We start from the raw sequence: 23,634 nt of genomic DNA, 5'->3' as shown, positions 1-23,634 counted from the left end.
GCAGGTGTGAGAGGAAATTTTGACCTTATAAGAATATATCATGCTTTCAAAGGCAATTTTTGAATTTTATTTTATATTACTTTATTCCTATACTTAAATCAATTATTGACGCCAATGTATTTCTTAAATTGTAGGACCTGGAAAAATTTCTTGTCTACATGTTTTGGAGCACAGAGGTCTGGCTCCATGTCGAGGTAAGACTCAGGTCTCTAGCATCCCTCCATCTTGCTTCTTTTCCCCCTGCACTGGGGAGAAAAGCAGGATTTGAATGGGAAGGGAGGTCTCCCAACTTGGAGAAGTGGGGCATCGAGAACCTGCCTCTGTTAGTTCACACCTGCTGCACAAACACAATGACAAAATCAATGCAAGTTGTGGCTCCTCTGTGCCATGTTGGACAAATATAGATTAAAAACATTCCCACTGTGAAGTGCTTACGCTCACACCTGAGATAGTACACAACATGATGATATTTGATCGCTCTGAGAAGTTGGATTATATTTTCCCACCTTTGGCCCCAATTTACCTTGTCACAGTCATTTTGCTATGAATTGTTTTATAAGCGTTCACAGAGTAGTGGTTGTTATCCCTAGCAGTACTTTTCTGAGGAAGTTAGGCATCACCATTGAAGGGAATGTTCTAACAATCGTATTAATTCACTAGCTTTATATGAAAACCTTGATACTGATCTTATAAATAGTTCCTGCTAATGCATTTTGGGTGAAATGCTGCCAGGTTTTAGTGATGCAAATTAGGATGACTGTAAAATTGTTACTTAGCGGTTTTGTTAAATGTAAATTTGCAGTGTTGGATAGTGTCATTCTGTTTCTTGCCGTATGTTCAAACTAAAAGGCAGAACCATGCTCATTTGTATAATGTTAATATCTTCTTGCTTAACTTTTATAACATTCTGCACAAATTAACGTAAGATCCTAATAATCAGGCCAGCTATTAAAGAATTCTGTGATGTGTTCCAAAATGAAGTGTGTAACGCCTATTGGGTTCACACAATAATTACAGTCTGACTGCCGTCTGCTCTTCTCATCACAGTGACACCTGCTAACAAATATGTTGCTAACTGTGTTTGCAGCATTACAAATAGGTAGGTGCTCATTGGCTGCTACAGGGCGAGGGCACTTGGCCTATGTACCCACCAGTGGAAGGTGATTTAGCAAGTCTGCTTTGATGATCTGCTTTTCACAGTGTGAGACTGTATTTTGCACCCTAGAATTCCCAGGTACAGTGTCGCAATGCAGTTACTTCTCTTCACCTCTCCCTTTTCCTGCTGTTGCATTCTTTTGTGGTTGCAGTTTTTTTTTTCGTTTGTTTGTTTGTTTTTAATTTTAATTAATTAATTAATTTTTATTTGGGGGGTGGGTAGAGTGGATGGGGATGATTATTGGCATTTCTGCAGAAAAGCATTTAAACAATTTGGGAAACGGGGCTGAAAACTTCCTTTTGTGTATGTCAATGTGCATAAGCATGTGTGTGAGGGAGGGAGAAAGAGCAAGAGGGAAAGAGATTCCTGCTTTACCATTGCAGCTGTATGTAGGCAGTATTTAACTACATATGGACTGACATGGAATAAAAACATTAGGAACACCCTTTCAGAAAAAATCACATGCCCTTTCTGGAAACATTCTAATGAACTGAAATGCGCTTGTGCAAATACTTGTAGATGATGAAAGAGCTAATTGTAAACATTGGTGAAATAAATTCAGAACATATTAAAAGCATAATGTGTAGTCCTATACAATGGACAGGGTCTCATCCCTGGCCCTCAACCTACTGTAGAAAGTCTAAGATCTGGATTCAACTTTGAAAGTTAAATTGGTGTAGTCAAATATTCCAATGTCTTTATTATCCTCTCTTTTATTTATTTGTTTATGAGTGTCTCATTTAAATTCCAAATACAAAATCATAACCTCAGAATAATAGAATCTTCATGAAGCAGCAGCTTCATGTTGCTTGCTACACTCCAGATAGTCAGTGGTTAAATATCCCCAATGAGTATACTCAGGAAATAGCTCTTATATAGTTATAGGATATATGCCGACTTCCTTACTGCTTCTGACTGCTTCTTTTGGATTACTAGAAAGAAACTTTTCAAAATCAGGTTCTTAGTTTTTCAGAAATGTGTGACATAGGAAAGTTAAATTTGCAGAATGAAAAGAAAAACTGCATCTGTGGATTTGCATGTAGAATGGGGTGTTTTAGTGTTTTTTTGTTTGTTTTTCCATGAAACTGCATTGTCTGTATAATATATTGAAAATTTGATGATTCAGGCACAAAGCAGTCTGAGGAAAAACTTGAGATTTGATGACTAAAAAGTCTGGTCACAAAATCTGAAGACTACTTGTGTAGATGGTTGTTTTCATAATCCACAATGTATTGGAAAAAGAGCTGAGAAAAAAAGGGTAGATTTATGAACTGTTTGATCTCAAAAGTAACTTTCAGTTCAACTCAAGACCTTCAAGGTTTGTCTTGCCAATACTTGAACTATTGTAATGTGAACACTTTAAAGTGTAGTTCAACTTATTTTGATGTAAGATGTAAAAGTAGCCCTCCTCCTGACTCCATTATCACTGATTTTTACATTTCAGATAAATCCTGCAAGGTAGAGAAAAAAAAGAAATCAGTAAAAAAAAGCCCTCTGTACTCACTTTGACATGCAATCGTCACTCTGTCTCTTACCAGCCCTTGTGTTATTGTTCATAACAATGATTCTGAAGGATGAATTAAGGCTGCACTTACACTTCTGCAGCCCACTGTTTTCAGATGGTGCTGTCCTTGTAATGGAGACTGATAAGCCAGGTCTGAACACTCTGAGAGCAATGAAGATTGAACAGAACCATGGGTATAATTTGGCCTAAGCTTTTTCTATTAATTTGCACTATTTAAACTCCGCCTTCTGTGGTTTCCAACCATTAAATTTGCTGATGCATATTTTATATTTCAAAAAATTTCACTGTCACTGTGAAAAACAAAAGAACTGCCAAAGAACACCAAATGCTGTAAAAGCAATTTATGTCTTTTTGCCTTTTAAAAAAAGGGTCATTTAAAAAGGCTAGGAGTGTGAGCAAGGTACTCCACATCTTTGGCTCTTGTGAAAGGTCTTTCACAGGGAGCATATGAGTAAATCTTACTTAGATTTAAGATTACTTTAAGATTTAGATGAGGCTTAGGTTTCTCATTAAGAAGATGTAATGGATCTTCTGGCCTTCTGAGCTTCCGCCAGTTTATTCTACCTCATTTTTATTTATTTTTTAACTGAAGATAAGAAACTTTGTTTCTGTTGCTTCCTCACGTTTTTCTCCACTACTTTATATCCTCCCTTACATCTAACTGTAAAAAACTGAAGCTGGAAAACTAAACAGTAAAAATATCTAGAATATTCCCAAGCCTAGTCCTACTCAGGACAGATACTTACTTTCTAAGAGTCAATCATCCTAACACCCATAAGGTAAAGTGGGAATGACAGATGGTGGCATGCCTCAATCTAAATTTAGGCTGGTTAGATAAATTGCCAGCTCAGCAATCTATCTAACCTATCTAGTTCTCTTTTGGCTTGGTCTGGACCAGGAACAACCATTCCCTCAGCCATTGTGTCCAGAAGCTTAGGAGACTTCCAAAGAATTTAATACTAGTGGAGGATTATTCTCAATATCCAGACATGCATAAAATCCCAGTGGATATAGAAAAGGGTTGGTGCTGATACATATGCTATTTTTTACTGAGGAGTATTTTTAATCTATTTGAACTATGTAAGTGAACTGAGATACTAAATGACTTTCTTACAGCACCTCACTTTATGAATATTCTAATTTAACCAGGCTGATTTGTAATTTTTCTACTTTATTGCTGAATGGTTTAAGATCAAGCACATCAAATGTGAAAAATAAAACCTAACTAAACAGTTTGAGATTTAAAAAATTCATGATGGATTTTTAAATCCAGATGAACAATTGCTTTCATAATCTTATCATTTGTTCTTGATTCATTTTTTCCCAAAGAAATTCATAAAGGATTTAAATTTTATAACATTCAAAGGACAGAAATGTTCAGGATTTAAGTGATTTAAATTCATACTCAACAGGAGACTGAATGACACGGGGATTGTTGCTGGAATGTGCAGTCTATCACCTCCATGGCATTGGGCTTATCCATCTTTAAAGGTGCTTATCTATGTCCATAATAGTGGAATCTGTTAGTTCCAATCAAATACAGAACAGATTGTAGTGTGTAATGGTTAATCAGAGGTGTATGGCAGTCAGAATTAAGAAAAAATACATCAACACTTGCCAACAGATTTCACGCATTAGAATGTGAGACAACACAGCTATTTCATCATCATGCTATCATAAGCATAGGTAAAGAGATAAAACTGATGTGAGATGTTATGGTGGGAAACTGTTGGTACGTGCTGGCTCGTTAATGGAAACAACTCTGAGGTATGACTTGGTGGTTCAAATCTTGGTGTCCATGTCAAACAACCTCCCCTCCCCGCTTCTTCAGGGACAATGGTTGACAAGCTCAGCAAAGACACCAAGGGTTGACTGAACATGGAGACTGAAAAATGCATTCATCTTTGGAAGTGCCATAAGTAGGTCAGGGTTGAGACATGTTGACAAGATAGCTTACGGAAAATTGCACTGCCTGCAACATATCTGTAATTTGGATAAATTGAGGAGTTCAGTCCCATATGATACCAATCCAGCTTCTTTCAGAAGGCTGAAATCAATTTTAGAAGACAAAAATTCATTTCTATAAGTTACTGTAAAACACCTGGTGAATACTATACAAAACCATTTACATTTCTAAGCTACATAAATGCAGAGAGAGCTTTGAGTATTTTTTCTTCATTTTGGCACACTGAAAAATATTATATTCTTTAGAATATAATATTATTTCATAATTACAGGTACAGCATTGTACTTTTGATTAATAATATGTTTGTCAACAACAGCTGTCTACCTGTTACTCAGTTATTTCACCTCAGCCACTGTTGCTAAAATTACTTTTCTGATACTTAGGTTTCACTGATCACTCTTTATATAATTGATTCTGATAAAATCAGATAAGATAAGTACTTCAGGATAAGATTTTGAAGGCTTGATATTATAAGATTTATTTTAAGTAAAAGGAATTTTATTTTTAAAGGGTTGTCTAGATGTAATTTTATGATTTAAAATTACATCAGTTTCTTTTTTTTTTTTTTTTTTTTATCAACAGTGTTGAAATGTTACTGTTACTTTATCCAGAAAATGAAAAGGAATGTCCTCTAATCTACTGAGCCTTTTAGCTGAACGTGTCTCTCAAACCTGTTATCCCAGTGCTTAGCATCCTGATTTCACAATCTTGCAATTAAATCATGACCTTTCCCACACGACAAAGTTGTTGTCTTTAATAATTTTTTTTTTTTTTTAAGACTCATGGCTCAAATGTCATCTCAAGTCTTATTTCCTATTCCTCATCTGTAATTTGGCAAATAAGAATAGAACTCAGAAAAGGTTATCCATTATCGGTTACATACTTTAGCTCAGAAGCATCTTGCATTGGCAAGAAGCTGATGATCTGCCAGATCTTTTCCACCTCCGACTTCTAAACTATATTAAAATTTAGATCCTGTAAATCAACTGCAACAGAAAGAGTCTCTCTTTAATAAATGGCCTAGATGTATGTCAGATACACTGCACCACACAAAATGCTCCATCCCATCATATTATTTCTGAATCTGTGATTTTGTACGCTAAATAGTTTAGGAACACAAATAACTGACTCAGCTTTCTTTTCCTAACGATGCATGAAGACCAAAGCACAGCTGTGTCAGAGGGATCTCCCAATAATCAGCGTCATATAGTCATAGCTTTCTTTCTCCTTCCTTCGTCCTCTAGGGAAATTACACTGTTCTTTTTGGGAGCTTATTTCTTCTCTGGTATTGAATCTGCTGTATTGACTAGGGCTTTGTGGGATGGGGGAGAGAAGAGGCTTTTAGAGAACCATGGCTCCCCTCCAGCTGTGTCTTGCTGACCAAAATGTAAATAGTGTAAAAGAGTGAATAGCAACACTAGATAGCTGGTCAATGAAAAGGGTACTCACACACTTGTGCAAGGAAAGTCACCCTTTTTGATCCCTTTCATGCTCATTTCAGTCTCATATTTAACTCAACTCATCTGCTGTCCAGTCTCTCAAAATGACCTTAAGTTGTTCTTATTTGATGTTTAGTTTATCTAAATATAGAGAATTCATATGGCTATTCAAATCACTTATTCCTTTGTTGAGAAGAAAATTTTCTAAAATCAAACTCCCTCAAATAGGTCTAGAACTGTGAAGTATAATTTCAGATAAAATACGAGCATAATAGTATTTTATCAGTAAAGTCATGTCACGCTTTTTGGCTTAGAAGACACGGAATTTGGATGCATGCAAAAAGCATGCAAAAGTTACACGTGGATAAAAAGTGTACATATTGACTTTATGGCATGAATATTAAGTGTCATCTTTGCAATGCTTTTGGCCTTATGATCTCCTTACAGACTTATACATGGGTGTATATCCCACAAATGCAACCCCTTATCTTTAAAGCCAAGTATATCCACCAGGGCTGTAAATGCTTATATGTCCTAGAACAGGACATAAAAGGCAAAGTAGTCACAGTTTCCTGGGTTTGTATCTATATAAACGTTGGTTAATGGACTCTGTGGGGAGGAAAGGGGAAGGAAAGGCAACATGGGATCTGTCTACCCAAAAGCGTCTCAGAGAACTTTAATTATAAAAGAATCTTTCTTCCTCCAGCAGTGGTCCACCTCGATCCCTCTGTAGGCAACTAACTACCAATTACCTCACAAAAAGACAGGCAATAAAATGTTAATTAGATAAACAACTCTAGGGGACCTCATCTAGAAGTTTTCCTGAAGCAATATTTGGTGAGCATATGAACTGAACTCAATAGCTGCCCTGCATAGCTAAGAAGTAGGGGTTGCCCTAAAACGAGCTACAGATGTTGCCTGAGCCTTAGTAAAGTGAACCCTAATTGAGAGGGGAGGGACAGTTTGTTCAATACATGTGAGACCCTCATACAGTTTGAAACCCCTGTGAGAGCCTCTGGGAAGAAAAAAAGTCCCCCTAGATTTATTACCAAAAGCTACAAAAAGCCTGAGAGATTCTCAAAATGGCTTTGTTCTAGAAAGATGAAAGGACATAGCTCTAAGAACATCAAGTGTATGAAGTTTAGTCTCTGTGGGAGAGTCATGAAGCTTGGGAAAAATACTGGTAAATGTATAAACTTATTTGAATAAAAACCTGAAAAAACTTTCACACACACAAAAAATTCTGGACTGTAGGGAATAAGCTGATGAGGGACCTACCAAAGTCTGCATTTTGCACATTCTGCAAGATGAAGTGATAACTACCGCAAGTGCTGCTGTGTTGGGAGATGATAAAGTGATGATATGTATTCAGAAAGGAGGTACATCAAGAAAACACCACAATATTCAATTGCAGATAAAACAGATAAAAATCCATATTTTTTTTTTGGGGGGGGGGGGGGGGGAAAAGTTATGAAATGCAAAAGATCTTAACCTGCAGAAATTTATGTAAACAACAGTGAAAATACAGCCCAGTAGAGCTGACACCGGTTCTAGCATACGCCATGTAATTTATTGAGGAACATTTCTTAATTCTTTTAGTTTGTTTACTCCTTCCTTCTGGATTTGAATGGTTTTTTCATATAACTTCTCAATATTTTATGGAATTAGGGTGGTAGAGGGAACCAGGACGAAAGAAAATTTGGTTCCATTCTTAGCTCTGCTGAGTAGCTTTGGCAAAGTTACTTTAATGTTCTATGCTTTGGTCTCCAAATGTATAAAAGGAAGCTAATAATAATCTTTTTTATGAAGTGCTTCAAGATCTCCAAATAAAAGGGACGATATCAAAGCATGGCATTATTATTATTATTACTTGAACAGATTGAGATATTTCAGAGATAATACCTAGTTATTTCACAGAAAAAAAATTAAAAATGGAGAACAAAAGATCAGAAGATTGAATGTACCTCGAACAGACAGGAGAAAAAGTACTTCCTTTATGTACAAATCTTGCAGACATCTTTTTGTCCTGGATCAAAGTCTCTTGAACTGCTCACAAATAGAAGTCCTTTAGTGATCTTGACTCTATGATATCAGGTTTGGAGATGGGGGTCTGGGAATATGGGAATAAGCCCAAATTTGTTCTATAGCTGTGGTTTTTTTTTTTTTTTTTTTTTTTTTTTTGTGTGTGTGTATGTGTGTGTGTGTGTGAGAGCTATGGTAGAAATCACTCAGAACCTCGAGGAGAGAAGCAATGCTAGAAAGAAACCTTTAAACATGAGTTTTCCTGCTACATATAAAACATACATTATACTTCCAAACTCCTAAATTTAGTCTATGATGAAGGGATAGCTATATAGGTAGTTTCAGAACACTATCTCTGCCCCAGACCTAAAAGTCAGTCTAGTCCTTATGCTTCATTTACAAGGGTGTAGTTTAGTTCTGTTCGAACACCAATGCAAGGTAGTAGTACCACAGCAGCTCTTTTTGGCAGATGGGTTATGAACCAGTAGCAAGCTATCACAGAGGACTAACTTCAGCATTAGAGACACCTCTTTTGATATTTCCATCAGAAATTAACTTTATATATCATGCCTTCTGACATCTGCTTAGCCAATGACTCATGAACTGAGCTGCGATTCCTGTTGGCAAGAAAGGCATTTAGCCTTTCGGTATTCAAAACCATAGCTGACACATGGGCAAAGCAGATTTTAAAGTCTGCAGCTCAAGTGTCAGCCCTGAGACCTGTGTCTCAACACTCATTTGAGACTCAAAGGCTGATTTGTTTATTCCCTTGAAGGGTTATTGCATGTTTTCTCTCCTTTTGTCAGTAGGCTCTAGAACTGCTTACAACAGCAACAAAATCTATATGGAGCTGAGCAGTTGCTGGGTGGACAGTGCTGAGTTTTTGAGCTCTTGTGACTAAAGACTATATACCTACAGAGTAACATGTCAGAAATGTTTCAAAAATAATTCTTTTTAACTTGTCTTTCTGTCGAACCAGGTCTTAAGTGTTTCTGTCTGCCAGTCTGTGTACATTATCTACCTATCTAGACAAGATTTAAACACAATTTGCAGTTGGCTGGCAGTTTTAATACTCGTAAGATTCCTAAAAAGTTCATGAAAAAGTTCATGCTAGGAGAGGGGGGACATTCTAGTGTTAGCCTGAAGGAAAACTTTCAGCAGCAGACAGATCCTTGTCAAACCAGAGAACCTGCCCAGGAGACAAGTGCTGTGATGCCCCAATGACACAAACATCAGTCATGGCTCCTCTACGGAGAGACACTGAGTGGTCTGACCATAGGACACAAATTGCTGAGAAGCCAAGCTTCACTAATGACACTCTTCCTGGACCTACTGAAGCAAAGTAAAACAGCAATAGGATGCTAAGCTCCAGAATTTCTTGTCCCGTTCTGGAAGCAGAGGAAAATAACTGAAGAAATGAAGTGACAGCTGCAAAACAGGCAGAAAAAAGAAAAAGGCCCAGGAGCAGATCTGACACAACGACCTTGATCAATGTTTGCTTGCAAACGAAGATTTATATTCCTTGTTGTTTATATCAAGAACCTGAAGTGAAATACTGACCACTGTGAAGCTAGTGACAGATCTCCCATAACCAGAATTTCATCCTGGTTCTTTTCTGTAGACTTTTCTGTGATTTGTGGTACGTTAATAGCAAAGGGAAGTTAAAATGCTCCGAATCAGGAAAAATATTTTACAGAGCTAGGTAATTTGAGAAACATCTTTCATCAGTTAAGGTTTGAGCTTCTCCCAGTAATAACAAGAACTTGATCAAGCATGAACACTCCCTAGCTATCTATAGATTTGTACTACACAACCTCAGAAATGTCATTGGCACACTTCACAGTATAATCAATACATTCTTTTTAACCTTTGCGCAAGAAGGTTGGGATGCAGACTAAGATTGATAAAAAGACTCTCCCACAGTGTGAAGGGTGCAAAATTAGAGAAAAAGCAGAACTGTGTGATTTTGCTAGCGTAGTGCACAATCTGAAACCTGCTATGTTCACTACCAGGGGCTTCATGTTTGAGTGTAAGTGCAAGTTTGAGTCCAACCCAAACTTCCAGAGCAGATAATCCAGATGCCCTTTCTCCTCTGGTCCCAAATTCTTTTTCCTTGGAGGCATCACTGTCTTGCCACTCTCCTCTCTTTCATGAAGCTTTTTTTGTGCTCTCCACCGTCATTCTTAACATCTGAAGAGATTCTATTACTATTTTTATTAGTTGTGATGTTGTTGTTGTCTGGGAGACATCACAACTAATAGGCCTGCTGCTCTTCCATCTCTAGGGCCTGTGAGAGCAATGGAGATCATTTTCTGTGATGGAAAATAGGGCATTAGAAGTTCTCCCATAGGTACTCTACTGAGGGAAGAATAAGAAGCACCTCAGATTGCTAGAGCTTTTACCTAGTGAATTCCACAAGGTTTTCTCATAGCTGGCCAACAGGAAAAAAAAACCAACCACATTATAATCTCCACAATATGATGTTTTTTATGAGTCTGAGAATGGCTGAAGTGCTTAGCAAGTGTTTTTCTTCTCCTGCTGTCTTATTAGAGGGCAGGGATTTCTTGACTGTTGACCCTGTCCCCCATCAAAAAAAAATCTGCTGTGCCAAAAGAAATGTGCGAGTGACTGTGATGGGACCTTGTAATGACATTACAGGATTGTGTCCTGAATATTGCCATTGAGTACTTACAGCACATACTGAGTGAGCCCCAAAAGGAGCCTGATCCTGTCCAGGTATAAAGACAGGGTCTTGTCCCTGTTAACACTCTTAAGGACTTCCCAGCTCATTTCTGAACCCGTATATTGTCACTTGGCCCCAAACTAACTACTTTTCATGAGCAAACCAGTTTTGGCTACAGTCAATATTTTAATATCATAATCTGACTGATGCAGTTAATAATATATCACTACCATTTACAGATATATAGGAAGTGCAGTGATAAAATATCTATTTTATTCATGTACAAGTTAATCTCCACATTGCAGTTTACAATTGTTTCCAGGAAACTTCTTGAAAAGCAAAGAGTCATTTGGAGGAATAAGGAGAATACTAAAACGTATTAACTGGAAGTCTTTATATCTTGCTTGTTGCCTGCTGACCAGTGTCTGGTAGAAACAATAGGCAAGAAAAACTGACACAATAATGATTAAATAATGATTATCTCTTTTTTTTTTTTTTGGCAATTTATCATATATTTTATCAATATTTTAAATCACGAATGATGCAGAAGCAACCCACTTAGTAATGTGCCACAAAGTAACAGAAAAATATTTGGCAGCTGTGAGGAAAACAATAGTAACTAGATAATAACTTTCGGTTTGACACATTATTCTCAGAGGCAAAAGAAATAACTCATTTAGGATTTCAAATTACATAATTGACACCCCAAAAATTAAGTAGTCTAAGAAAACTGTGGTCAGTAATTTTTTAACCAGCTTGCAGAGCTGGACAAATTAGCCAAGTAATTGGAATTCTGCTGAAATACACACATAATTTTGTTGTCTTCAGTAATTAAAAGAGATCTGGCATGTTTCTGTATTGAAATATTATTTACTTGTTGATTTGTAAATGATACAGATTTTGTATATTGTGACAGACAACTATCGTTATAATTACCATTTTATTATTTTACAATTTATTATTTTTACCATTTTATTACCATTATTATTATTATTAGCTAACTAAACTCCATGGTGTGGTTGTGTGTGTGTGTGTGTGCGTGCGTGTGTGTACATGTATATGTATAGAGTATTGATGGAGAATTTATCATGTGTTATTTTATTTTTTAAAGAAGCAAAATAATTTCTCATTTGTCAACTACAAGACAAAACACAAAACAAAACAAAGTAGTGAATATCTTGAAGTCTTCCTGAAAATAGGAACTGTTTGAAAATCTCTATGTAAGTTTAAGGTAGTCAAAGTGCTCTGAGACAAAAATTTTCTCAGAAAATTTGCTGTCACTGTAAAACATGACAATTAGTCATGAGAAAGAATGAAAGTAGAAACAAAAGTCTTTGATGCATGTTGAAGGTAAACAAAGAAGGTTAGGAAATGCATTGCTAATCCGGGAAAGAAACAAGTGTGTTCAGCTGCAAATCCTGCTTTTAAATAACATACTGATATAAGGAGATCTCCTTCACTCACTCTTTTCTTTTATATATTCTGCTTATATAAATGCATCTTTACCTCTGTGTGTATGAATACATATGTACATGTATATACAATCTAACTTGCAGTGTGAGACAGTTGAATACACAGTCATTTATGTTTTCATTCCAGCATCTTATCAAATTTGCTCTTTTTTTTCCTTTTTTTTTTTTTTTTTTTTTCCTTTGCCCAGTGTTTTGCACATCAGGTAAAATTTCCAAAGAAATTAATGGATGAGCTGCTAGTGACTAAAATGGAATCAGTATTTCACCTCGGCATGACATGGTTTGCTTCCTTCCAGCTAGCATTAAATAGCATGCAACAAATAAAGACACATTGCAGTGGAACCAACCACAATTGTTTCTTCAGTCTATGTACATGACAAATACCCTAAAAAAAGATGTATAAGGATTCTCTTATACTAAATTTAGTATAGGAAATCTTTAATAACTAGAACTGACTATAATTTCCTCCTTTAGACTCTTCTGTTTCGATGTTTCATAAATCCTTGCATTGATTAGCTTTATGTGGAATATTGTACAGCTCTAAACACAAGAAATTAAACTGAGTGGCAGGTGAATTTTAGCACAGTCCTTCCAGTCAACTGTAGTGGGTTTACATACAAAGTTTTTGGTAGTGAGGGGCTGCAGGGGTTCCTTCTGTGAGAAGAACCCAGCAGCTGCCCCATGTTAAGAAAAGAGACAGTTTCAGCAGGCTCCCAAGGGACCCACTGCTGCCCAAGAGCGGAGCCAATAAGCGATGTTGTTTGTGCCTCTGTGAGACCACATTTAAGAAAGTGAAAAAAAAATGCGGCACAACAGCAGCTGGGAGAGAGGAGTGAGCACCAGCCCTGCAGCCCCCAAGGTCAGTGCAGCAGGAGGGCAGAGGTGCTCCAGGCACGCAGCAGCAGTTCCCCTGCGGCCTGTGGAGAGGCCCCTGGTGGAGCAGGCTGTCCCCCTGCAGCCCATGGGTCCCACATGGAGCAGATCTCCACGCTGCAGCCCGTGGAGGAGCCCCCGGTGGAGCAGGTGGATGTGGCCTGGAGGAGGCTGCGGCCCATGGACAGCCCCCGCAGGAGCAGGCCCCGGGCCGGAGCTGCAGCCTGTGGAGAAGAGCCCACGCAGGAGCAGGGGGTCTGGGGGGAGCTGCCGCCCGTGGGGGACCCGTGCTGGAGCAGTTTGCTCCTGGGGGATGGACCCCGTGTTATGGAGCCATGTGGGAGCAGTTCCTGAAGAGCTGCTGCCTGTGTTAAGCCCCTGCAGGCTCAGTTCGGGAAGGACGGCATCCCGTGGGAGGGACACCACGTGGAGCAGGGGCAGAGAGTGACCATGAAGGAGAGGCGGAGACGAAGTGCTATAGGCTGCCCACAGCCCCGATTCCCCCATTCCCCCATTCCCCTGCGCCACCTGGGGTGGAGGAGGTGGAAGATGGTGGATTGGGAGATTGTGTTTTTGGTTCCTTTCCTTTCGTTTCTCACTTCTCTAGCTTGTTAGTGATAGGCGATAAATTTTACTAGTCTCCCTACTCTGAGTCTGTTTTGCCCATGATGATAATCGTTGAGTGATCTCCCTGTCCTTATCTCAGTCCTTGAACCCTTTTCATCGCATTTTTCTCCCCCTTTCCCTTTGAGGAGGGGGAGTGAGAGAGCGGTTGTGGTGGAGCTCAGCAGCCTGCCTGAGTAAAACCACCATACCAACACAGCAAAACAACAAATCAAGAAATTGAAACACACAAGGTATAAATCCAAATATATACAAAGGAATATTAATGCCAGTAAATGAGTTAACTGTTAAAGTTCTAATGTTGTTTTTGTTGAGTTTCCCAACAGAGAAAAAATACTTTGAATATACTTATGGCACATATTAATACTTGGTTATAAGAATTTAATGCATTTACTAAGATGTGCAAATAAAATTAAATAATGGAGTATATGTAAAAATAAAAAGTAAGCTAGGAAAGCTACTTAACAGACATCTGAGATAGTTGGTGTGAATCTTTCCCACGCAGTTTTTTCTAATTGGAAAGATCCCTTATGTTTATTTTCTCTGACTTTGTCCCGTTTGGGCTTTGAACTCAATTACTTGTGCTTAGCACTTCAAGGCATTAAATTACACTGCAAACCATACCCTATCTCCACTTTTTGCCATGAGGTCTACTTTCTATATACTCCAAAAATATTTGTGCTTGATTTTAATTGTATGAGTAGTCTCAAATTAATAAATTACTCCACTGAGACCTTTCTTTGGCTGAAAATATATGAAAATATTTTGCAGGAAACCAAACTGTTTGAGAGAACATCCTGAAAATGACTGATGCTGACTTGACCAGGAAGGGTCTTGAAAGATTCCATCCTCAAGTGCTTTTAACTGCCTTTTAAATAAATGTGGTTATAGACTGAAATCATCAACACAGTAAAAACAAACTTCTGTACAGACCACTGTATTTACAAAGACCTCTTTACAGATGAAAGGCCCACTGGCTGCTTTTTGGCTCAACATGCCCAGCAGAAAAGGCTAAGGATCAGGGGGACCATGGGTGAACATGAATTTAATCTGCAAGCAGCCTGCTTACAAGATCAAATGGCCTCCTTGTCTTTTGGGGTATACTATTCTTGCAGCTCAATTTTTGTCAAATTTTGCATTGTGTTTAGCTGGGAAAATGACAAAGTTTAGATAATTTTATGCATTTTTTTTTACCATTTCACATTTACATGGGAGTCAACAGAAACAACGAGCAAAGTCAGAGAAGCCTCCATCCCTCTCATACTGTCTAATCCAGCAACTCTTGTAGCCTAGGAACCAAACAGATTTTTCCTCCATTTGATATTATACTATATTTTTTCAACAAACTAGAGTGTGCCACAATGTCCTGATGGTAACTGCCTACTGAAATGCTGTTCTGTTTCTGTCTTTGCTGTTTCATGTGCAATGTGGTTGAAAACTGACTTGAAGTTTTGGCTTTGGGGAGATTAAATTCATTTTTGGCACAGAGCAGTTCTATACTGAATGAGGAAAGAAAGGACAAGAAAGTACTGAATTTCAAGCTTTAACATGATTTTTTGTTTTGTGGAAATTTTGAAGTTGTCAAAAAGAGAAAACTTTGAAGATTTTGATCAAGAATAACAATGAATGTTGTTTTCACATTTTTACTGCTTTAAGTCTGACTATCTGCAGAAGAGAAAATTTTTAAAAAGTGTTAATATTTCCGGAAAAAAAAAACACAGCATACATTCAGTTTATTTTGGATTGGAAGGACTATTCAGAATAATGGATGTTCTCAGCAAGCAAAAAGAAAGAATATATCCATGTCTCCAAAGAGCCATCAGCAGAGAAAAATAGAGCTGCATCTTGAAGGCATTTTAAAATTTGTAATCCTAGGAAAAAATATCTAACTGCAGCTGTAGCGCCAAAATTTTTTTTTTTTAAAAAATTTGCAGTCAATTTTGCTGTATACATGTGTTTTTAAACCTAGGATTAAACCAGATTTTGGTTGTATAAAGCAAACTTTCTATCCCAATGACTTTAGACACCATACAAAATTGAAATAGTAATATGGTCGAAATACTGTAAAAAATTAACATAATATTTGAGAACATATATTGTATGTGTAGACTATTTTAGTAGTGAATAAAGTTATCTGATGACTACATTGATGCAAATATATTTATTTTGTTTCTGGTGTGCTGGGACTCGTACAAACAGCCCTTCATGAACCTCCATATATCAGATAAGAGACTCGAGGAAATGTGGAAATGTCCAAAACCTTTATTAAGGTTGCCAAGTCAAGGACACAGGCCCAAGGTAATGTTTAGGATCTGTGTTGGGTTTTCCTCCAGAGACATTATATGTACACCCAGCAGTTCAAACTGGATCCAAATTAAATGTGGTGACAAAATTACGCTAATGTTAAACCAGCAAAAGCACCTAGTTCCAAGCTTGTGTCAACCTTATGTTTCTTTGTTGGCTTCAGGAATAATCCTGGGGCAGGACTGAAGCCCAAGTGTACGAACTGAAAATTTATGGACAATTTTTCTCCCCAAAACTTGTTAACAATTTGGTTTGGCAGAAGGAGTTTAAAATAAATCAGCATTGTCACTGTGGTACTGTGTTGATTTCCCAGTTCTAGGAACCCTTAAACTGGATTTACTTTGTCATCAAACACTGGCCATAACCTCCTTACTCATGTCTTCTGATGCAATCTGTAATGAGACAAAAATATATTATTATTTTTCCCTGGGATCCCTTTGTCCTTCAGGGTGCAATGTAGATAATGGCCATGCAATGAACAGCTCACTTTTTAGCTATCTGGCACCTTCTCATTGTTTTTCATGGCTTTGTGCCTTACTTACCACTCCAAAACCTCTCATTTGAAGACAAAACTACCTAATTTACTTGTGGCTTTTTATTTTACAGCCTGACTGCTTCTCAGATATACACTAAATTTGTTTTCATTATATTCTTGGAATTTGGGGGTTATGATTATTATTCACATTTTTTAAGTGCAGAACCAGGGTATGGGGAGATCAAGATCCAGTTTGTACGTTAACTCTGTGTTCCTAGCTCAGGTGTTTAGGGTCTGTTTTTTTTTTTTTTTTTTTTTTCTCTCCAGAAATGATGTTGGCATTCCATTGTTCAGTGCTTCATGCAGTCAAAGTACAGCTCCCATAATTGATTTTGATTGCAGGTGTGACTGCTCCAAAGCTCTGTAAATCAAAACCCAAGGTGTACAATGAGGAACCCAGAAAGCATAGAAAAAAGGCAGCATCCCCTAGCTTTTCAAATCTTTCATCTCCTATGAGAGCATTGATTTTCAGAGCTGATTGGGCCTCCTCTGAAGGATCACCTGCCCAAAGTTTACCTTAACTGACTTTACCAGCATCTTGGAGGAGTTCTGTGGCAGAGACTTGGACAGAATTAGGTCTGCTGGTCAGCATTTTTTTGGCAGTAATTAGTGCCTTTCCCTGTCTTTTCCTGCTATCTCTATGTCAGCCTGCATGTCTTCGCACCAGCCAAAATAGGGAACATAACGAGAGCAACACCCTTCATTACTTAACTCTGATTCATCCCTACTGCAGGTGCATTCCATGCCTCAAACGGTACAGGCAAAAAAATAACAAGCAGTCAGATAACTCAAGAGTGTATCATAATGCATGTAAAAGGGGGTGTGCATGTAAGCATTAAGGTTACCCGGGCAGCACAGATTCTGGCATTTCTTAACTTTAGAGTGATTCGGATTGTAACGGTGACAATTGGAGCTGCTCATAACATTTTTTTTTTTTTTGAAAATGCTGCTCTGCTGAAAGTTGGAAACAGTCTGCATAGATGTGAGGATTTTAACCACCAGACTGTTGGTAAACAGCCTGCTGAGGTCCCACTAATTCCTTTGCCTGGCTGTAAGCTAGGCTCAGTACTCCTGCACAGGTCTCAGAGGTCCTGCCTCCAGAATCAGCTCCATAGGCATGTAATGGCACCCCTGGTGTTACACCTGAAGGAAGAGATATAACTAGGAAAGTGGGACAGGGCTCAGTTTTACACAGCTCTGATAGCTTGTGTGTACTTTAAAAAATTTTCTAAGTTACCCTTCTGCTTTTTTATCTCATTACTTAGGAGTAAACTGAATCTTGCTCTCCTTTCAGTCTGCAACAATCAATCCCATTGCTTGATATCACACTGATACAGGAAACGCTGGAAAGCAACCCACCATTCTGCCCTTTGCTTTGTGATCCAGAGGTCTGTCACTGTGGGCAGCATGGAACCTGGGAACACTGGTCCCAGAAGCAGACAGGGTCATGGTGGCAGCAAGTTCACTGTTACGTACTTACCAGGAGCAGAGGAGCAACAACATTCAGAAATCCTCATTTGCATTTCAGCCTTAGGAGGCAATAGAGTTTTGTGGGCTCAGCCTCTCCTCAACCTCAAGGGCTTTTCCTATTCCCCTTCCAATGTATTTCACCCCTCGTCTCTTTTCCCAGCCCCATGATCCCAATTTAACTAGTCTAAATGCCATTCTTCCTGTCTCTCTCCTGTGCTAATCTGTTGCCCTCATAAATCTTCATCTCATCTTTCTGGTGTTTGCCTTCCTCTATGTCTTCTTTCTTCTTTCCTGTACCTTTGTAGGGTAGGATGTCACCTCTCCCTCCTTCAGCCACAATTCCAGCTTCAGTTTCTTTCTCTTTTCTGTCCCCATCTTCTGCCATCAATGAACTGGTTTGAAATTCCCTGTGTCATCTGCACTCCAACTAAAGAGAAAGCCTGGGAGACAGACTCCCAGCCTGAACCCACAGCAGACACCTCCCACACCTGCTCTTGGTTAGTATGGCAGTACGGCTGCCTGTTACACGTGTGATTGTGTGATTTCTTCCTGTATTTATTTATTTATTTATTAAGATTTATGTCTTAGCAAATCTGTGTTCATATTCACAGGCACTGGAAAAGATGCGTCCTTTTTTTCAAAAAGTACTGCCCTTGCCTGTAAGAGAAATACACTTCCAAAGAAGAATTATCTATGTTTAGCATATGATTAAACTTAGCGTGAATAATTAAAGAAATCCATGTAAGTGAGTAATGAGGGAGCAACCTACAGCTCAGATGAAATACTCTGATGTGCAAAAAATAGAGTCAGGTGGGAGTGTGAGAAAACCCTGTGTTGACTACAAGTAGGAAGCAGAGCAAGCTGCTATTATCTGTGGCAGTTAGTTATTCCAAACGAAAACCGAGAGAACTTACCCCTGCTGAAAACAACTGCTCCCAGCACCACCACACATAAATCCTAACATCCTCCCTTTCTCAGGAGCTTTTGAAAAATGTTTTCCACCAAACTTCCCATAGTAGTAGAGCTATTACCAATGCCATACTACTTATAGCTGTAAAAGATTCATGAGGGATTTTTTACGGCAGGCCTTGTGACTCTGAAAAATCCACCCGAATCTTCTCCACTTCATTATTGAAGTATATGCATTCACTTCACACCAGCCCAAGCACTAATCATAAATAAAGTGCAACAAGCACTGCAAGGTAGTACACAAAGTTACATTTCAAAATGTTATGAATAATAATATCAAAAATAGAAGAGAAACGAGACAATAAGAGTGCACAGCTTTAATACAATTAAAACCCAATTAATGTATAATGATTGGCAGACATTCAGGGTTTTTTTTTTTGATATAATGTATTAAACTAATTTGTAACTGTCATTCTCCTTTAAAGGTTTCATAACCATCCTGCTTTTTCACATCTAAAGTAGGGTTCATCGGTAGTACTAATGACGTAACTAAGTAAGTTTTTTTGATTTATTGTTTTACATAGTTTCATGTCATGGAAGTCTTCTCAATAAAATGCTGTTATAATGTCTTTTCTGCTTTGTTACTTCTACTGTAAATTACAAGCCATACAGTTTCTTCACCTCTCCCCCTAATGCTTTGAAATAACTGGGCTTAGTGTAAAGCTTTTCTTTCTGGATCTGGGTGTTTTCTCCATCTCACACTTTGCTTTGCCATCTTCCTAGCTGCCAGTATTTCTAAGCTTCTCTATACGTGATAGTTTTGTACAACTAAGCTAAACAGCATCGGTGGCCTTCTACCTTCTTATGTTCATCCCTGTCATCGTGTACACCATTCACAGCTTCAAAGGTTTCCCCAGGGGTCCTAGCACCGTAGAAAATCCTGATTATAAGTGACATTTGAGTGGATTTTTAGAATTAGTGTATTAACAATTATACCCAACCTTAGGCTCTTTATTAGCAGTATCAAGACTGGAGTCTAGTGCAGAATTCAATGCAGCTGTGTCATCTTTTCATGAAAGCATTTCCAGTGTATGCATTGATCTTAGTAGTGGTCTAAGGATGGGCAAAGAGGTTGGTACTAGCCTTTTCCTAAGTAAAATGGGCATCTTTGGCTTTTTCTGAAGGGTGAAACATGGTTGGAATCAATGAGGCCTGCATCATTTGAGGTAAACACCTTATTTTACCCTACACAACAAAATATTTCCATTCGCAATATTGAGGGCAGCATGGGAAATATTATATGTATTTTATTTGGAAGGGGTCCTCTGAAATAGGTCTTTGGATGTTATGTAGAAACAAATTTGCAGTCCTAAAAACATTTACATAATCATCTCTGTATATGCACTTAAGATATAAAGTAGTAGAATGTAACAGTCATGGGACAGCAGCAGTTATGGATGCTCATGGCTTTGTCAGAATAGACATAACTCCATAGAAAATGTCATTACCAGTGTTCTAACAATGCACTAAGACACTTTCATCTGCTGCGACGTGTCAGCAATTTTCCTTACTGTTCTGAGGGTAGAGACCTATAAGCTGGTATGAATATCTGTGAACTGCTATATTTCAGTGCCAGAAGATTCTTGTTTGCTTGTTTGTATGCCAATTAATTACAAGTGAGTCTTTTCATGAACTGAGATTAGACGCTCTAACTGTAGTCTAAGATGGACTCTGCTACCTGCCTGTCAACGCTTTATTAGTATTTCTGCTGTCATACATAACACAGGTCAAATTTAAGAATAATGTGCCTGTAGAAAAAAACGATGACTACAGATGATAATTGCAGTGATTTCAAATATTGATTAACCTGTAAAAAAATTCATAACTAATTTAAAATTTTCTTTCCCCATAAGAAACACATTTGTTTTTAAGGGCCTACAGAAGAAAAAATTAGATAAGTCAAGTATCAGGACAAGGTGATTACTTAACATCTGTGACCAAGGAAAAGGCTCAAGGAGAGAAATCATCCAACATCTGCACTGCTGGTAAAATACTTGTAAAAAACACAAGTGAAGTGTGATTAATCACCATGGATGTATGATTGAGTCAATTGACTGTTACTTTTTCATGATGATTAATCAGCTACAAAAATTATAATTGTCCCACTTGTAGTGGCTGCATGCTGTGCTTGATGACATCATTTGGGCTACAGATACTCAATGAGTGGTTTTCAAAAGAATATGCAGATGAACCAGAAAGGGTGGGTTAGGTTAAAACTACATTTTGAAGATCATCTCTTGCTTTTGTAACCCAGACTTTGCATTGTTTTAGCAACTCACTGAATGGTCAAAATGTTCTGTTATTCCTATTTTGGAAAATCGTCATCAGATTGAGATAAAATCAGAGGCAAGAATTTTGTCGTTTAGCACTATTGAATAATATTTCCATTAGATAACAAAACCAAAAATATTTTCATAGAATTAGATAAATGAATGATACCCCCTCAGCATACAGTCTCAGGAATGAGATGGCAGAAAATAAAGAGCTTCCAAAATGGCAAATAAATGTTTAGACAGATGTTAACATAAAAAATAAAAAAGTACTGGAATTGCTTGTTTTAGATCAGAGGTGAATAGCAGAAAATGATGAGTGCTGAACATGGTGGGAAAAAAAGTGGGTTATTTATTTACTCTTTTTAGGAATCAAAAACATGAGGTCAATAACAACACAAATATCATATCCAAGAAAAGAGACTTAAAAATGCCTAAACCAACCCAGTTGAATTAATTAATTGCTACTTGGTTTCTGTGGCTACATTTAAACAGTGTGCTCTTCCCAAAAGAGCTGGGAAGTAGGCATCCTCCACCTCCCACCATCTCCAGCCAGGTCCCAGTGCCCAAGAGAAAGACACTTGGCCACATTGGCCGAAAGGGAACAGCAGCCTGACTGGGTCAGCCCTCAACCTGGATAATGATCAGGGAAGTGGGACTGTGCTGTGCAATCTAGACATAGCATTGAGATCAAGACTGTAATACACATATTATAAGGATAGTGACAGCTACTGTAATTATAACAAAACCCCTGTACTTTTAAAAGCATACATGCAGTCATGCTTTAGGGCATGAACCAGCCACTTACTGAGGGTTTAAGAAGCAACTTTCTTTTACAAGCAGGTGTTTCTACTTTTTTTTTTTTTTTTTTTTTTCCCTGGCAAGGTTTCTTGCACCTTCCTCTAAAGCAGTCAGGATTTGGCATCTGTCAGAGACGGGGACCACACTAGATGGATTGCTGATCTAATCCAGTGTGGCAGCTCCTATGTTCCTAGGAAGACTGTGCAAGCTTCATAGCAGATATTGGTTTTGCATGTAAGCCTGAAAATGTCATCCGACTGTTGAGTGGGTAAAGTGCAGCATTTTATAAACATACAACCCTCAAGGCTCCTAGGGAAAGATTGTTACTTTGGGATCTTGGATAATCTGAAAGGGATGATGTACTAAGATCTGACACAATAACCCAAATGATGAATTATTCCAGGCAATTTTGCCCCATCAGGCTAAATTCAAATATACTAATGGACTGTGCAAAGGACTGTGCACTGCAAAAACCTCAGCCCCTGTTCTCTCTCACTGTTATTTTAAATGTCTTTGTGCCTACAAAGAAATAGTTGCTTGCAGAGTACAAGATCCTGCTTTAAACCTAAAGTTCAAAGTCTTATTTAGGAAGAGAGATTTTTTAATGGAAAAATTCTTTAAAATCCTCAGAGATAACACCCTTGGAGGAATACCATCTTTTACACTCATTTAAAATAGATTTCAGACTTCTTTCCAGTCTGTTCTAAGCAGGCAATACCTTCCTGAGCTGTACATAAAACCTCACTAATGATCTATAATGAAGTGCTTCTTTTTGCACATCCAGCATTTTTGCTCTAAAGTTCAAGAAAATAGCACAATTTTGCCAGCACTATTCCCCTTTTAGTACACTGGCTTTGCTTTTGAACTATAGCACTGCCAGTGAAGCTGCAAAGTATAATAATCCTCCGTCTCGTCGCTAGGTTGTCAGTCTCACTGTCTCACATCCATAGATCTTAAAGTTTGTTTCTGTTCTACTCCTCAAATGTTAACCTTTATGAAAGTACATTTTCTGAAAGCCACAGAAGAAGGAGATTTTTTACAAGGCTTATATTTACAGGAGATAGTCTTGTTAACTTCTTAGATAAGAAAGGGAAACATGGGAGCTCTAGTCTCTTGAGTTTTTCCTAGGTACCTACTAATTGTTAATTATTAGAGACTAACTAAGTCACTGAAGTGAGTCGTTTGGCTGGTGTCTCAAATGCTGTCATTTACTACTACACAAATCAGCCTAGTGATAGAGTGTCTTTAAATTAGGTTACAACCATGCAGTTATTGGACAGGGAGTAATTGATAAAACCATTAGTAACACTTGTAGAGATAACAGCTAGCAAAATCATGCAACCATAATTATTCCTAATGGATACATGCTATAAATTGTAGCAAGAAAAAATCTTGCATTATCTTTCAATCAAATTTGACAGTCCTGGTAGATTACTGTAGACTAAATGCTCATGTATGAAAAAAAAAAAATGACCTATCAGAATATCTTTGCCTTTTTTTTCCCCCTTTTCTTTTCCCATCAAAT

Source organism: Cygnus olor, chromosome 3 (genome assembly GCF_009769625.2).
Source record: "Cygnus olor isolate bCygOlo1 chromosome 3, bCygOlo1.pri.v2, whole genome shotgun sequence".
Taxonomy (NCBI): domain Eukaryota; kingdom Metazoa; phylum Chordata; class Aves; order Anseriformes; family Anatidae; genus Cygnus; species Cygnus olor.
This window is presented reverse-complemented; position numbering follows the sequence as displayed.